Genomic DNA, 17,016 nt, shown 5'->3' with positions numbered 1-17,016 from the left:
CTTCTTACTGTTTATGATTTGAACCATTTCTGAGACACTAGGTATAGATTCCGATGCTTCACTTCAGGTGTACTGTATCCCTTGGACCTTCGTATTGACGATGAAACACAGAAATTGCATCGGGATTAAATACAAAAGGCACAATGCCGACTTAAGTACAAGTAGACTGACTCTTCTTACTGTCTATGTTTTGAACCATTCCTGTGACACTAGTTATAGATTCTGATGCTTCACTTCAGTTTTACTGTATCCCTTTGACCTTCTTATTGAGGATGAAGCACAGAAATTGCATCGGAATTAAATACAAAAGGCACAATGCCGACTTAAGTACAAGAAGACTGTCTCTTCCTACTGTCTATTTTTTGAACCATTCCTGTGACACTAGTTATCGATTCCGATGCCTCACTTCAGGTTTACTGTATCCCTTGCACCTTCTTATTGATGAAGAAACACAGAAATTGCATCGGAATTAAATAGAAAAGGCACAATGCTGACTTAAGTACAAGAAGACTGACTCTTCTAACTGTCTATGTTTTGAACCATTCCTGTGACACTAGTTATAGATTCCGATGCTCCACTTCAGGTTTACTGTATCCCCAAGACCTTCTTATTGACGATGAAACTTAGAAATTGCATCGGAATTAAATAGAAAAGGCACAATGCCGACTCAAATACAAGATGACTGGCTCTTCTTACTCACTATGCTTTGAACCTTTCCTGTGAGACCGGTATTAGATTCCGATGCTTCACTTCAGGTTTACTGTATCCCTTGGACCTTCTTATTGACGACGAAACACAGAAATTTCATCGGAATTAATTAGAAAAGGCGCAATGCCGACTTAAGTACAAGAAGACTGACTCTTCTTACTGTTTATGATATGAACCATTTCTGTGACACTAGTTATAGATTCCGATGCTTCACTTCAGGTGTACTGTATCCCTTGGACCTTCGTATTGACGATGAAACACAGAAATTGCTTCGGGATTAAATACAAAAGGCACAATGCCGACTTAAGTACAAGTAGACTGACTCTTCTTACTGTCTATGTTTTGAACCATTCCTGTGACACTAGTTATAGATTCCGTTGCCTCACTTCAGGTTTACTGTATCCCTTGGACCTTCTTATTGAAGATGAAACACAGAAGTTTCATCGGAATTAAATACAAAAGGCACAATGCCGACTCAAGTACAAGAAGACTGACTCTTCCTACTGTCTATGTTTGAACCATTCCCGTTACACTAGTTATAGATTCTGATGCCTCACTTCAGGTTCACTGTATCCCTCTGACCCTCTTATTGACGATGAATCACAGAAATTGCATCGGATTTAAATAGAAAAGGCGCAATGCCGACATAAGTACTAAAAGCTTGACTCTTCTCACTGTCTATGATTTGAACCATTCCTGTGACACTACTTATAGATTCCGATTCTTCACTTCAGGTGTGCTGTATCCCTTGGACCTTCTTATTGACGATGAAACACAGAAATTGCATCGGAATTAAATACAAAAGGCACAATGCCGACTTAAGTACAAGTAGACTGACTCTTCTTACTGTTTATATTTTGAACCATTCCTGTGACACTAGTTATAGATTCTGATGCCTCACTTCAGGTTTACTGTATCCCTCTGACCCTCTTATTGTCGATGAAACACAGAAATTGCATCGGAAATTAATAAAAAAGGCACAATGCTGACTTATGTACAAGAAGACTGACTCTTCTTACTGACTATGTTTTGAACCATTCCTGTAACACTAGTTAAAGATTCCGATGCTTCACTTCAGGTTTACTGTATCCCACTGACCTTCTTATTGACGATCAAACTTAGAAATTGCATCGGAATTAAATACAAAAGGCACAATGCCGACTTAAGTACAAGAAGACTGACTCTTCCTACTTTCAATGTTTTGAACCATTCCTGTGACACTAGTTATAGATTCCGATGCTTCACTTCAAGTTTACTGTATCCCTCTGACCTTCTTATTGACGATAAAACACAGAAATTGCATGGGAATTAAATAGAAAAGGCACAATGCTGACTTAAGTACGAGAAGACTGGCTCCTCTTACTCTCTATGTTTTGAACCTTTCCTGTGAGACCGGTTTTAGATTCCGATGCTTCACTTGAGGTTTACTGTATCCCTTGGACTTTCTTATTGATGACGAAACACAGAAATTGCATCGGAATTAAATAGAAAAATCACATTGCCGACTTAAGTACAAGAAGACTGACTCTTCTTACTTACTATGTTTTGAACATTTCCTGTGCGACCAGTTTTAGATTCCGATGCTTCACTGTATGTTTACTGTATCCCTTGGACCTTCTTATTGACGATGAAACACAGAAATTGCATCGGAATTAAATACAAAAGGCACAATGCCGACTTAAGTACAAGAAGACTGTCTCTTCCTACTGTCTATGTTTTGAACCATTCCTGTGACACTAGTTATAGATTCCGATGCTTCACTTCAGGTTTACTGTATCCCTTGGACCTTCTTATTGACGACGAAACAGAGAAATGTCATCGGAATTAAATAGAAAAGGCACAATGCCGACTTACGTACTAGAAGACTGACTCATCTTACTGACTATGCTTTGAACATTTCCTGTGAGACCAGTTTTAGATTCCGATGCTTCACTATATGTTTACTGTGTATCTTGGACCTTCTTTTTGACGATGAAACACAGAAATTGCATCGGAATTAAATACAAAAGGCACCATGCCGACTTAAGTACAAGAAGACTGACTCTTCTTACTGACTATGTATTGAACCATTCATGTGACACTAGTTATAGATTCCGATGCCTCACTTCAGGTTTACTGTATCCCTTGGACCTTCGTATTGATAATGAAACACAGAAATTGCATCGGAATAAAATACAAAAGGCACAATGCCGACTTACAAACAAGAAGACTGACTCTTCCTACTGTCTATGTTTTGAACCATTCCTGTGACGCTAGTTATAGATTCCGATGCCTCACTTCAGGTTTACTGTGTCCCTTGGACCATCTTATTGACGATGAAACACAGAAATTGCATCGGAAGTAAATAGAAAAAGCACAATGCCGACTTAAGTACAAGAAGACTGACTCTTCTTACTGTTTATGATTTGAACCGTTTCTGAGACACTAGTTATAGATTCCGATGCTTCACTTCAGGTGTACTGTATCCCTTGGACCTTCGTATTGACGATGAAACACAGAAATTGCATCGGGATTAAATACAAAAGGCACAATGCCGACTTAAGTACAAGTAGACTGACTCTTCTTACTGTCTATGTTTTGAACCATTCCTGTGACACTAGTTATAGATTCTGATGCTTCACTTCAGTTTTACTGTATCCCTTTGACCTTCTTATTGAGGATGAAGCACAGAAATTGCATCGGAATTAAATACAAAAGGCACAATGCCGACTTAAGTACAAGAAGACTGTCTCTTCCTACTGTCTATTTTTTGAACCATTCCTGTGACACTAGTTATCGATTCCGATGCCTCACTTCAGGTTTACTGTATCCCTTGCACCTTCTTATTGATGAAGAAACACAGAAATTGCATCGGAATTAAATAGAAAAGGCACAATGCTGACTTAAGTACAAGAAGACTGACTCTTCTAACTGTCTATGTTTTGAACCATTCCTGTGACACTAGTTATAGATTCCGATGCTCCACTTCAGGTTTACTGTATCCCCAAGACCTTCTTATTGACGATGAAACTTAGAAATTGCATCGGAATTAAATAGAAAAGGCACAATGCCGACTCAAATACAAGATGACTGGCTCTTCTTACTCACTATGCTTTGAACCTTTCCTGTGAGACCGGTATTAGATTCCGATGCTTCACTTCAGGTTTACTGTATCCCTTGGACCTTCTTATTGACGACGAAACACAGAAATTTCATCGGAATTAAATAGAAAAGGCGCAATGCCGACTTAAGTACAAGAAGACTGACTCTTCTTACTGTTTATGATATGAACCATTTCTGTGACACTAGTTATAGATTCCGATGCTTCACTTCAGGTGTACTGTATCCCTTGGACCTTCGTATTGACGATGAAACACAGAAATTGCTTCGGGATTAAATACAAAAGGCACAATGCCGACTTAAGTACAAGTAGACTGACTCTTCTTACTGTCTATGTTTTGAACCATTCCTGTGACACTAGTTATAGATTCCGTTGCCTCACTTCAGGTTTACTGTATCCCTTGGACCTTCTTATTGAAGATGAAACACAGAAGTTTCATCGGAATTAAATACAAAAGGCACAATGCCGACTCAAGTACAAGAAGACTGACTCTTCCTACTGTCTATGTTTGAACCATTCCCGTTACACTAGTTATAGATTCTGATGCCTCACTTCAGGTTCACTGTATCCCTCTGACCCTCTTATTGACGATGAATCACAGAAATTGCATCGGATTTAAATAGAAAAGGCGCAATGCCGACATAAGTACTAAAAGCTTGACTCTTCTCACTGTCTATGATTTGAACCATTCCTGTGACACTACTTATAGATTCCGATTCTTCACTTCAGGTGTGCTGTATCCCTTGGACCTTCTTATTGACGATGAAACACAGAAATTGCATCGGAATTAAATACAAAAGGCACAATGCCGACTTAAGTACAAGTAGACTGACTCTTCTTACTGTTTATATTTTGAACCATTCCTGTGACACTAGTTATAGATTCTGATGCCTCACTTCAGGTTTACTGTATCCCTCTGACCCTCTTATTGTCGATGAAACACAGAAATTGCATCGGAAATTAATAAAAAAGGCACAATGCTGACTTATGTACAAGAAGACTGACTCTTCTTACTGACTATGTTTTGAACCATTCCTGTAACACTAGTTAAAGATTCCGATGCTTCACTTCAGGTTTACTGTATCCCACTGACCTTCTTATTGACGATCAAACTTAGAAATTGCATCGGAATTAAATACAAAAGGCACAATGCCGACTTAAGTACAAGAAGACTGACTCTTCCTACTTTCAATGTTTTGAACCATTCCTGTGACACTAGTTATAGATTCCGATGCTTCACTTCAAGTTTACTGTATCCCTCTGACCTTCTTATTGACGATAAAACACAGAAATTGCATGGGAATTAAATAGAAAAGGCACAATGCTGACTTAAGTACGAGAAGACTGGCTCCTCTTACTCTCTATGTTTTGAACCTTTCCTGTGAGACCGGTTTTAGATTCCGATGCTTCACTTGAGGTTTACTGTATCCCTTGGACTTTCTTATTGATGACGAAACACAGAAATTGCATCGGAATTAAATAGAAAAATCACATTGCCGACTTAAGTACAAGAAGACTGACTCTTCTTACTTACTATGTTTTGAACATTTCCTGTGCGACCAGTTTTAGATTCCGATGCTTCACTGTATGTTTACTGTATCCCTTGGACCTTCTTATTGACGATGAAACACAGAAATTGCATCGGAATTAAATACAAAAGGCACAATGCCGACTTAAGTACAAGAAGACTGTCTCTTCCTACTGTCTATGTTTTGAACCATTCCTGTGACACTAGTTATAGATTCCGATGCTTCACTTCAGGTTTACTGTATCCCTTGGACCTTCTTATTGACGACGAAACAGAGAAATGTCATCGGAATTAAATAGAAAAGGCACAATGCCGACTTACGTACTAGAAGACTGACTCATCTTACTGACTATGCTTTGAACATTTCCTGTGAGACCAGTTTTAGATTCCGATGCTTCACTATATGTTTACTGTGTATCTTGGACCTTCTTTTTGACGATGAAACACAGAAATTGCATCGGAATTAAATACAAAAGGCACCATGCCGACTTAAGTACAAGAAGACTGACTCTTCTTACTGACTATGTATTGAACCATTCATGTGACACTAGTTATAGATTCCGATGCCTCACTTCAGGTTTACTGTATCCCTTGGACCTTCGTATTGATAATGAAACACAGAAATTGCATCGGAATAAAATACAAAAGGCACAATGCCGACTTACAAACAAGAAGACTGACTCTTCCTACTGTCTATGTTTTGAACCATTCCTGTGACGCTAGTTATAGATTCCGATGCCTCACTTCAGGTTTACTGTGTCCCTTGGACCATCTTATTGACGATGAAACACAGAAATTGCATCGGAAGTAAATAGAAAAAGCACAATGCCGACTTAAGTACAAGAAGACTGACTCTTCTTACTGTTTATGATTTGAACCGTTTCTGAGACACTAGTTATAGATTCCGATGCTTCACTTCAGGTGTACTGTATCCCTTGGACCTTCGTATTGACGATGAAACACAGAAATTGCATCGGGATTAAATACAAAAGGCACAATGCCGACTTAAGTACAAGTAGACTGACTCTTCTTACTGTCTATGTTTTGAACCATTCCTGTGACACTAGTTATAGATTCTGATGCTTCACTTCAGTTTTATTGTATCCCTTTGACCTTCTTATTGAGGATGAAACACAGAAATTGCATCGGAATTAAATACAAAAGGCACAATGCCGACTTAAGTACAAGAAGACGGTCTCTTCCTACTGTCTATTTTTTGAACCATTCCTGTGACACTAGTTATCGATTCCGATGCCTCACTTCAGGTTTACTGTATCCCTTGCACCTTCTTATTGACGAAGAAACACAGAAATTGCATCGGAATTAAATAGAAAAGGCAGAATGCTGACTTAAGTACAAGAAGACTGACTCTTCTAACTGTCTATGTTTTGAACCATTCCTGTGACACTAGTTATAGATTCCGATGCTCCACTTCAGGTTTACTGTATCCCCCAGACCTTCTTATTGACGATGAAACTTAGAAATTGCATCGGAATTAAATAGAAAAGGCACAATGCCGACTCAAATACATGATGACTGGCTCTTCTTACTCACTATGCTTTGAACCTTTCCTGTGAGACCGGTATTAGATTCCGATGCTTCACTTCAGGTTTACTGTATCCCTTGGACCTTCTTATTGACGACGAAACACAGAAATTTCATCGGAATTAAATAGAAAAGGCACAATGCCGACTTAAGTACAAGTAGACTGACTCTTCTTACTGTCTATGTTTTGAACCATTCCTGTGACACTAGTTATAGATTCCGATGCCTCACTTCAGGTTTACTGTATCCCTTGGACCTTCTTATTGAAGATGAAACACAGAAGTTTCATCGGAATTAAATACAAAAGGCACAATGCCGACTCAAGTACAAGAAGACTGACTCTTTCTACTGTCTATGTTTGAACCATTCCCGTGACACTAGTTATAGATTCTGATGCCCCACTTCAGGTTCACTGTATCCCTCTGACCCTCTTATTGACGATGAAACACAAAAAATTGCATCGGAATTAAATACAAAAATCACAATGCCGACTCAAGTACAAGAACACTGACTCTTGCTACTGTCTATGTTTTGAACCAATCCTGTAACACTAGTTATAGATTCCGATGATTCACTTCAGGTTTACTGTATCCCTCTGACCTTCTTATTGACGATGAATCACAGAAATTGCATCGGATTTAAATAGAAAAGGCGCAATGCCGACATAAGTACTAGAAGCTTGACTCTTCTCACTGTCTATGATTTGAACCATTCCTGTGACACTACTTATAGATTCCGATTCTTCACTTCAGGTGTGATGTATCCCTTGGACCTTCTTATTGACGATGAAACACAGAAATTGCATCGGAATTAAATACAAAAGGCACAATGCCGACTTAAGTACAAGTAGACTGACTCTTCTTACTGTCTATATTTTGAACCATTCCTGTGACACTAGTTATAGATTCTGATGCCTCACTTCAGGTTTACTGTATCCCTCTGACCCTCTTATTGTCGATGAAACACAGAAATTGCATCGGAAATTAATAAAAAAGGCACAATGCTGACTTATGTACAAGAAGACTGACTCTTCTTACTGACTATGTTTTGAACCATTCCTGTGACACTAGTTAAAGATTCCGATGCTTCACTTCAGGTTTACTGTATCCCACTGACCTTCTTATTGACGATCAAACTTAGAAATTGCATCGGAATTAAATACAAAAGGCACAATGCCGACTTAAGTACAAGAAGACTGACCCTTCCTACTGTCAATGTTTTGAACCATTCCTGTGACACTAGTTATAGATTCCGATGCTTCACTTCAAGTTTACTGTATCCCTCTGACCTTCTTATTGACGATAAAACACAGAAATTGCATGGGAATTAAATAGAAAAGGCACAATGCTGACTTAAGTACGAGATGACTGGCTCTTCTTACTCTCTATGTTTTGAACCTTTCCTGTGAGACCGGTTTTAGATTCCGATGCTTCACTTGAGGTTTACTGTATCCCTTGGACTTTCTTATTGATGACGAAACACAGAAATTGCATCGGAATTAAATAGAAAAATCACATTGCCGACTTAAGTACAAGAAGACTGACTCTTCTTACTTACTATGTTTTGAACATTTCCTGTGCGACCAGTTTTAGATTCCGATGCTTCACTGTATGTTTACTGTATCCCTTGGACCTTCTTATTGACGATGAAACACAGAAATTGCATCGGAATTAAATACAAAAGGCACAATGCCGACTTAAGTACAAGAAGACTGTCTCTTCCTACTGTCTATGTTTTGAACCATTCCTGTGACACTAGTTATAGATTCCGATGCTTCACTTCAGGTTTACTGTATCCCTTGGACCTTCTTATTGACGACGAAACAGAGAAATGTCATCGGAATTAAATAGAAAAGGCACAATGCCGACTTACGTACTAGAAGACTGACTCATCTTACTGACTATGCTTTGAACATTTCCTGTGAGACCAGTTTTAGATTCCGATGCTTCACTATATGTTTACTGTGTATCTTGGACCTTCTTTTTGACGATGAAACACAGAAATTGCATCGGAATTAAATACAAAAGGCACCATGCCGACTTAAGTACAAGGAGACTGACTCTTCTTACTGACTATGTATTGAACCATTCCTGTGACACTAGTTATAGATTCCGATGCCTCACTTCAGGTTTACTGTATCCCTTGGACCTTCGTATTGATGATGAAACACAGAAATTGCATCGGAATAAAATACAAAAGGCACAATGCCGACTTACGTACAAGAAGACTGACTCTTCCTACTGTCTATGTTTTGAACCATTCCTGTGACACTAGTTATAGATTCCGATGCCTCACTTCAGGTTTACTGTGTCCCTTGGACCATCTTATTGACGATGAAACACAGAAATTGCATCGGAAGTAAATAGAAAAGGCACAATGCCGACTTAAGTACAAGAAGACTGACTCTTCTTACTGTTTATGATTTGAACCATTTCTGAGACACTAGTTACAGATTCCGATGCTTCACTTCAGGTGTACTGTATCCCTTGGACCTTCGTATTGACGATGAAACACAGAAATTGCATCGGGATTAAATACAAAAGGCACAATGCCGACTTAAGTACAAGTAGACTGACTCTTCTTACTGTCTATGTTTTGAACCATTCCTGTGACACTAGTTATAGATTCTGATGCTTCACTTCAGTTTTACTGTATCCCTTTGACCTTCTTATTGAGGATGAAACACAGAAATTGCATCGGAATTAAATACAAAAGGCACAATGCCGACTTAAGTACAAGAAGACTGTCTCTTCCTACTGTCTATTTTTTGAACCATTCCTGTGACACTAGTTATCGATTCCGATGCCTCACTTCAGGTTTACTGTATCCCTTGCACCTTCTTATTGACGAAGAAACACAGAAATTGCATCGGAATTAAATAGAAAAGGCACAATGCTGACTTAAGTACAAGAAGACTGACTCTTCTAACTGTCTATGTTTTGAACCATTCCTGTGACACTAGTTATAGATTCCGATGCTCCACTTCAGGTTTACTGTATCCCCCAGACCTTCTTATTGACGATGAAACTTAGAAATTGCATCGGAATTAAATAGAAAAGGCACAATGCCGACTCAAATACAAGATGACTGGCTCTTCTTACTCACTATGCTTTGAACCTTTCCTGTGAGACCGGTATTAGATTCCGATGCTTCACTTCAGGTTTACTGTATCCCTTGGACCTTCTTATTGACGACGAAACACAGAAATTTCATCGGAATTAAATAGAAAAGGCACAATGCCGACTTAAGTACAAGAAGACTGACTCTTCTTACTGTTTATGATTTGAACCATTTCTGTGACTCTAGTTATCGATTCCGATGCTTCACTTCAGGTGTACTGTATCCCTTGGACCTTTGTATTGACGATGAAACACAGAAATTGCTTCGGGATTAAATACAAAAGGCCTAATGCCGACTTAAGTACAAGTAGACTGACTCTTCTTACTGTCTATGTTTTGAACCATTCCTGTGACACTAGTTATAGATTCCGATGCCTCACCTCAGGTTTACTGTATCCCTTGCACCTTCTTATTGGCGATGAAAGACAGAAATTGCATCGGAATTAAATAGAAAAGGCACAATGCTGACTTAAGTACAAGAAGACTGACTCCTCTTACTGTCTATGTTTTGAACCATTCCTGTGATACTAGATATAGATTCCGATGCCTCACTTCAGGTTTACTGTATCCCTTGGACCTTCGTATTGACGATGAAACACAGAAATTGCTTCGGGATTAAATACAAAAGGCACAATGCCGACTTAAGTACAAGTAGACTGACTCTTCTTACTGTCTATGTTTTGAACCATTCCCGTGACACTAGTTATAGATTCTGATGCCTCACTTCAGGTTCACTGTATCCCTCTGACCCTCTTATTGACGATGAAACACAAAAATTGCATCGGAATTAAATACAAAAATCACAATGCCGACTCAAGTACAAGAACACTGACTCTTGCTACTGTCTATGTTTTGAACCAATCCTGTAACACTAGTTATAGATTCCGATGATTCACTTCATGTTTACTGTATCCCTCTGACCTTCTTATTGACGATGCAACACAGAAATTGCATCGGAATTAAATAGAAAAGGCACAATGCTGACTTAAGTACAAGAAGACTGACTCTTCTAACTGTCTATGTTTTGAACCATTCCTGTGACACTAGTTATAGATTCCGATGCTCCACTTCAGGTTTACTGTATCCCCCAGACCTTCTTATTGACGATTAAACTTAGAAATTGCATCGGAATTAAATAGAAAAGGCACAATGCCGACTCAAATACAAGATGACTGGCTCTTCTTACTCACTATGCTTTGAACCTTTCCTGTGAGACCGGTATTAGATTCCGATGCTCCACTTCAGGTTTACTGTATCCCTTGGACCTTCTTATTGACGACGAAACACAGAAATTTCATCGGAAGTAATTACAAAAGGCACAATGCCGACTCAAGTACAAGAAGACTGAATCTTCCGACTGTCTATGTTTAGAACCATTCCTGTGACACTAATTATAGATTCCGATGATTCACTTAATGTATACTGTATCCCTCTAACCTTCTTATTGACGATGAAACACAGAAATTGCATCGGAATTAAATAGAAAAGGCAGAATGCCGACATAAGTACAAGAAGACTGACTCTTTTTACTGTCTATGATTTGAACCATTCCTGTGACACTAGTTATAGATTACGATTCTTCACTTCAGGTGTGCTGTATCCCTTGGACCTTCTTATTGACGATGAAACACAGAAATTGCATCGGAAAAAATACAAAAATCACAATGCCGACTTAAGTGCAAGAAGACTGACTCTTCCTACTGTCTACGTTTTGAACCATACCTGTGACACTAGTTATAGATTCCGATGCTTCACTTCAAGTCTACTGTATCCCTCCGACCTTCTTATTGACGATAAAACACAGAAATTGCATCGGAATTAAATAGAAAAGGCACAATGCTGACTTAAGTACAAGAAGACTGACTCTCCTTACTGACTATGTTTTGAAATATTACTGTGACCCTAGTTATAGATTCCGATGCTTCACTTTAGGTTTATTGTATCACTTGGACATTCTTATTGACGATGAAATACAGAAATGGCATCGGAATAAAATAGAAAAGGCACAATGCCGACTTAAGTGCAAGAAGACTGACTCTTCTTACTGTCAATGTTTTTAACCATTCCTGTGACACTAGTTATAGATTCCGATGCTTCACTTCAGGTGTACTGTATCCCACTGACCTTCTTATTGACGATGAAACTTAGAAATTGCTTCGGAATTAAATACAAAAGGCACATTGCCGACTTAAGTACAAGTGGACTGTTTCTTCCTACTGTCAATGTTTTGAACCATTCCTGTGACACTAGTTATAGATTCCGATGCTTCACCTCAAGTTTACTGTATCCCTCTGACCTTCTTATTGACGATAAAACACAGAAATTGCATCGGAATTAAATAGAAAAGGCACAATGTTGACTTAAGTACAAGAAGACTGGCTCTTCTTACTCTCTATGTTTTGAACATTTGCTGTGAGACCTGTTTTAGATTCCGATGCTTCACTGTATCTTTACTGTATGCCTTGGAACTTCTTATTGACGATGAAACACAGACATTGCATCGGAATTAAATACAAAAGGCACCATGCCGACTTAAGTACAAGAAGACTGACTCTTCTTACTGATTATGTTTTGAACCACTCCTGTGACACTTGTTATAGATTCCGGTGCTTCACTTCAGGTTTACTGTATCCCTCTGACTTTCTTATTGACGATGAAACAGAGAAATTGCATCGGAATTAAATTGAAAAGGCACAATGCCGACTTAAGTACAAGAAGACTGACTCTTCCTACTGTCAATGTTTTGAACCATTCCTGTGGCACTAGTTATAGATTCCGATGCTTCACTTCAGGTTTACTATATCCCTCTGACCCTCTTATTGACGATGAAACACAGAAATTGCATCGGAATTAAATACAAAAGGCACAATGCCGACTCAAGTACAAGAAGACTGACTCTTCCTACTGTCTATGTTTTGAACCATTCCTGTGAGACTAGTTATACATTCCGATGCTTCACTTAAGGTTTACTGTATCCCTCTGACCCTCTTCTTGATGATGAAACCCAGAAATTACATCGGAACTAAATAAAAAAGGCACAATGCCAACTTAAGTACAAGAAGACTGACTCTTCTTACTGTCTATGATTTGAATCATTCCTGTGACACTAGTTATAGATTCCGATGCTTAACTTCAGTTTAACTGTATCCCTCTGACCTTCTTATTGACGATGAAACACAGAAATTGCATCGGAATTAAATACAAATAGCACAATGCCGACTTAAGTACAAGAAGACTGTCTCTTCCTACTGTCTATGTTTAGAACCATTCCTGTGACACTAGTTATAGATTCCGATGCCTCACTTCAGGTTTACTGTATCCCTTGGACCTTCTTATTGACGATGAAAGACAGAAATTGCATCGGAATTAAACAGAAAAGGCACAATGCCGACTTAAGTACAAGAAAACTCACTCTTCTTACTGTCTATGTTTCGAACCATTCCTGTGACACTAGTTACAGATTCCGATGCTTCACTTCAGGTTTACTGTATCCCTCTGACTTTCTTATTGACGATGAAACAGAGAAATTGCATCGGAATTAAATTGAAAAGGCACAATGCCGACTTAAGTACAAGAAGACTGACTCTTCCTACTGTCTATGTTTGAACCATTCCCGAGACACTAGTTATAGATTCTGATGCCTCACTTCAGGTTCACTGTATCCCTCTGACCCTCTTATTGACGATGAAACACAAAAATTGCATCGGAATTAAATACAAAAATCACAATGCCGACTCAAGTACAAGAACACTGACTCTTCCTACTGTCTATGTTTTGAACCAATCCTGTAACACTAGCTATAAATTCCGATGATTCACTTCAGGTTTACTGTATCCCTCTGACCTTCGTATTGACGATGAATCACAGAAATTGCATCGGATTTAAATAGAAAAGGAACAATGCCGACATAAGTACTAGAAGCTTGACTCTTCTCACTGTCTATGATTTGAACCATTCCTGTGACACTACTTATAGATTCCTATTCTTCATTTCAGGTGTGCTGTATCCCTTGGACCTTCTTATTGACGATGAAACACAGAAATTGCATCGGAATTAAATACAAAAGGCACAATGCCGACTTAAGTACAAGTAGACTGACTCTTCTTACTGTCTATATTTTGAACCATTCCTGTGACACTAGTTATAGATTCTGATGCCTCACTTCAGGTTTACTGTATCCCTCTGACCCTCTTATTGTCGATGAAACACAGAAATTGCATCGGAAATTAATAGAAAAGGCACAATGCTGACTTATGTACAAGAAGACTGACTCTTCTTACTGTCTATGTTTTGAACCATTCCTGTGACAGTAGTAATAGATTCCGATGCCTCACTTCAGGTTTACTGTATCCCTTGTACCTTCTTATTGACGATGAAACACAGAAGTTTGCATCGGAATTAAATACAAAAGGCACAATGCCGACTTAAGTACAAGAAGACTGACTCTTCCTACAGTCTATGTTTTGAACCATTCCTGTGACACTAGTTATAGATTCCGATGCTTCACATCAGGTTTACTGTATCCCTCTGACCTTCGTATTGACGATGAAGCATAGAAATTGCATCGGAATTAAATAGAAAAGGCACAATGCCGAATTAAGTACAAGAAGACTGACTCTTCCCACTGTCAATGCTTTGAATAACTCCTGTGACACTAGTTATAGATTCCGATGCTTCACTTCGGGTTTACTGTATCCCTCTGTCCTTCTTATTGACGATGAAAAACAGAAATTGCATCGGAAGTAAATACAAAAGGCACAATACCGACTCAAGTACAAGAAGACTGACTTTTCCGAGTGTCTATGTTTAGAACCGTTCCTGTGACACTAATTATAGATTCCGATGATTCACTTAATGTATACTGTATCCCTCTAACCTTCTTATTGACGATGAAACACAGAAATTGCATCGGAATTAAATAGAAAAGGCAGAGTGCCGACATAAGTACAAGAAGACTGACTCTTTTTACTGTCTGTGATTTGAACCATTCCTGTGACACTAGTTATAGATTACGATTCTTCACTTCAGGTGTGCTGTATCCCTTGGACCTTCTTATTGACGATGAAACACAGAAATTGCATCGGAAAAAATACAAAAATCACAATCCCGACTTAAGTGCAAGAAGACTGACTCTTCCTACTGTCTACGTTTTGAACCATACCTGTGACACTAGTTATAGATTCCGATGCTTCACTTCCAGTCTACTGTATCCCTCTGACCTTCTTATTGACGATAAAGCACAGAAATTGCATCGGAATTAAATAGAAAAGGCATAATGCTGACTTAAGTACAAGAAGACTGACTCTTCTTACTGACTATGTTTTGAAATATTCCTGTGACCATAGTTATAGATTCCGATGCTTCACTTTAGGTTTATTGTATCACTTGGACATTCTTATTGACGATGAAACACAGAAATGGCATCGGAATTAAATAGAAAAGGCACAATGCCGACTTAAGTGCAAGAAGACTGACTCTTCTTACTGTCATTGTTTTTAACCATTCCTGTGACACTAGTTATAGATTCCGATGCTTCACTTCAGGTGTACTGTATCCCACTGACCTTCGTATTGACGATGAAACTTAGAAATTGCTTCGGAATTAAATACAAAAGGCACAATGCCGACTTAAGTACAAGTGGACTGACTCTTCCTACTGTCAATGTTTTGAACGATTCCTGTGACACTAGTTATAGATTCCGATGCTTCTTCTCAAGTTTACTGTATCCCTCTGACCTTCTTATTGACGATAAAACACAGAGATTGCATCGGAACTAAATAGAAAAGGCACAATGTTGACTTAAGTACAAGAAGACTGGCTCTTCTTACTCTCTATGTTTTGAACCTTTCCAGTGAGACCGGTTTTAGATCCAATGCTTCACTTCAGGTTTACTGTATCGCTTGGTTCTTCTTATTGATGACGAAACACAGAAATTGAATCGGAATTAAATAGAAGAGGCACATTGCAGACTTAAGTTCAAGAAGACTGACTCTTCTTCCTTACTATGTTTTTAACATTTGCTGTGAGACCTGTTTTAGATTCCGATGCTTCACTGTATCTTTACTGTATGCCTTGGACCTTCTTATTGACGATGAAACACAGACATCGCATCGGAATTAAATACAAAAGGCACCATGCCGACTTAAGTACAAGAAGACTGACTCTTCTTACTGATTATGTTTTGAACCACTCCTGTGACACGTGTTATAGATTCCGATGCTTCACTTCAGGTTTACTGTATCCCTCTGACTTTCTTATTGACGATGAAACAGAGAAATTGCATCGGAATTATATTGAAAAGGCACAATGCCGACTTAAGTACAAGAAGACTGACTCTTCCTACTGTCAATGTTTTGAACCATTCCTGTGGCACTAGTTATAGATTCCGATGCTTCACTTCAGGTTCACTATATCCCTCGGACCCTCTTATTGACGATGAAACACAGAAATTGCATCGGAATTAAATACAAAAGGCACAATGCCGACTCATGTACAAGAAGACTGACTCTTCCTACTGTCTATGTTTTGAACCATTCCTGTGAGACTAGTTATACATTCCGATGCTTCACTTCAGGTTTACTGTATCCCTCTGACCCTCTTCTTGATGATGAAACCCAGAAATTGCATCGGAACTAAATAGAAAAGGCACAATGCCGACTTAAGTACAAGAAGACTGACTCTTCTTACTGTCTATGATTTGAATCATTCCTGTGACACTAGTTATAGATTCCGATGCTTAACTTCAGTTTAACTGTATCCCTCTGACCTTCTTATTGACGATGAAACACAGAAATTGCATCGGAATTAAATACAAAAGGCACAATGCCGACTTAAGTACAAGAAGACTGTCTCTTCCTACTGTCTATGTTTAGAACCATTCCTGTGACACTAGTTATAGATTCCGATGCCTCACTTCAGGTTTACTGTATCCCTTGGACCTTCTTATTGACGATGAAAGACAGAAATTGCATCGGAATTAAACAGAAAAGGCACAATGCCGACTTAAGTACAAGAAA

This window comes from Schistocerca americana, unplaced genomic scaffold, assembly GCF_021461395.2.
Source record: "Schistocerca americana isolate TAMUIC-IGC-003095 unplaced genomic scaffold, iqSchAmer2.1 HiC_scaffold_19, whole genome shotgun sequence".
Taxonomy (NCBI): Eukaryota; Metazoa; Arthropoda; class Insecta; order Orthoptera; family Acrididae; genus Schistocerca; species Schistocerca americana.
Note: the sequence above shows the minus strand (reverse complement) of the source record.